Consider the following 2,489-nt stretch of genomic DNA (forward strand, 5'->3'; position numbering starts at 1 on the left):
TTTCTCTTTCCTCCCCTACACACATGAATGGACATCCCGTCTATGAGCCAGGCTTTTACCGGCAGTGGGCTTGTTGGCAAGTGCCCCTTGGGCTTTGGATTTGCATATTGGAACACTCTCAGCCAATGCGAGAGGCCAACGGGGGCGGTCGTAGTAGACTGAACCAATCAGCGTCATGTCCGTCTGGGAGGAGGTGTGCGTGCGTGCGTGCGTGCGTGCGTGTGTGTCAGAGAGAGAGAGAGAGCGAGAGAGAGCGAAAGAGAGCGAGAGAGAGAGCGAGAGAGACAGCGAGAGAAAGAGCGAGTCAATGGAATTCCACCACGGCGTGCGAAGAGCTATGGGCGAGGTGGACCGCGGCGAGCTTGTGGTCTCGTTTTCTGGACTTGTGGTTTTCTCAGCGATAAAAACAGAGGGAGAGGAAGACTTGCTATTTTGAATAGCAAAAAAAATGACCGAAAACAAAATGTCTAGCATATATCAAGGGGGAAAAAAATAACATAATCAGCAATGGCCGCGTCAAATGGGGATGAGGTCAATGCATCTGAATCGAAGTTTGATTTGATGTTCGGATTGAAGTGATCAGCGGTATACAGTGTGTCTCCGGTTAAACCACACGGAAAGCCAGGGAGAAGTCGTGACTTATGCAGACAGGGACATACAGAGGAAAAAAAAGGGGGCGAGAGAGAGAGAGCACACTGCAGAGTGGAAGGGCAGACAAAGGTGTGAAAACACCTTCCCTCATCTGAAATTTACAAATCAATGGGGAGGGATGTTCATTGTCGACTCCTCCATCCTCGATAGATAAATACGGAGGCCCCGTATCCTTTCCAGATGCTACTATGTCAAAAGAGCGTTTTACAAGACTTCGTGCTTCAGTTAAATCTATTGGCATTATTGGCAGTAGTGTAAAAAAAAAAACTTCACCAGTAAACCGCTCCAGACCACCACACATTTGGTTGAACGGAGCAGACCGCCGCAGGGTGTCAGTAGCTGACACGGACGATAGGGGGCAGCAGGTGATCTCAGTCATGAGACGACAGACCGTGCAGACCTTCTCATCTATGTATCTCTGAATCCTCTTCAGTCCGCAAAACCAAAGCTGTTTTGCTCATGAAAGCATGTACTAGTGCCATATAGTCATAAAGGGACACAAACAGTGGTATACAGGAAACGCCAATCCGATTTAACTCACACCACACAACGCATGGGGCAGAAAACAGTACAATGGAGAGTGCTTTTTCATACCACTCCCCATCCTATAGGCTTTTATGCAGTCTCAGGTCCATGTGTGTATGTTGGCTGTGGCACAGCCTGCATATTCGGATGCTCAAAGGGCCTTTAATACCGAATGCATGGGCGTGTTAACTGTAAGCGAGCGTTGGCAAACATTGAATAGTCGACTTTTTCCCCCCTCCTACTGAACGTTTATGAATACTGCTTCACAACTAAGCCCTTTTCGACCAAAGTGGCTCTGGTTCAGGCACCGGTTCCGTTCGGGATTCTGAGAACCTTGGTGTTGTGTGGCGAACGGGCCCGCGTTTCGACCAGTTTTTGGCGCAACCGTTGTACGTCATCAACGGGGGACTTCGTGCGTTGCACACCGGATGTAAACATTTAGCTACATCCCACTGACACCCCTTAGCTAGCAATAATATGGCGTCATATTATTACGTCGTACAGCTCCACTTTTGGACAACTCTTTTTTATCGTCTCAGTAGTCCTTAAGTTTTTTTTTTACTTGTTGATAATTTGTTCTAGCGTTCGAGTGAACCCATTCTTGGCCATCTCTTCTACTAATTCGCCATACAGCTCCCTCTTTCCCGTGCTACTCTCTAGTTTCTCCTGAAACTCGGGAGATGCCCAGATAACGACCAAACACTGAGTTTCCTCAGCTGACCACTGCGCACCCCTGTTATCTGCCGATGTCGCCATATCTACCCTCAGGGTATCTCCTCTCTTCTTTTCTTCTTCGTTATCTACCCTCAGCCTATCTCATCTCTTCTCTTCTTCATTATCTACCGTTAGGCTATCGCATCTCTTCTTCCTCTGGGATGTCATGCGCCCATTGCTGTCGTCACGGTTCGCGCTGAAAAGCCTGCTATTTCTTGGTGCCGGTTCGGAACTAACTTTTCGGGTTCGCAACCAATTTATTTTTGTTCGAAATGCTCTGAACCGTTCAAAAAAGGGTTTGGGAACCGGCACCGAACCCGTTCCCTGTTGGTGGAAAGTGTGTGGGGCCAGTCAGGGCCAAGTATATTCAGTCATGGAAAAAGATTTCAACGCTGACTTAATGAAAGACTATTCTATTATTCTGCGTTGTCAGTCAGTTTACTTGTTATTTGGGCCTGACGCTGAAGGGGTCTTGGCCGCCACATCTAACCACCATACTCATCATAGTCAGATAGTCAGAGTCTAAGATCGAAAGCAATCATCCTCAAATGATTGGTCTTGACCGCTAATGGCCAAAGATTGTTTTGACGTTCATTTTT

The sequence above is a fragment of the Lampris incognitus genome, chromosome 21 (genome assembly GCF_029633865.1).
Source record: "Lampris incognitus isolate fLamInc1 chromosome 21, fLamInc1.hap2, whole genome shotgun sequence".
Taxonomy (NCBI): Eukaryota; Metazoa; Chordata; class Actinopteri; order Lampriformes; family Lampridae; genus Lampris; species Lampris incognitus.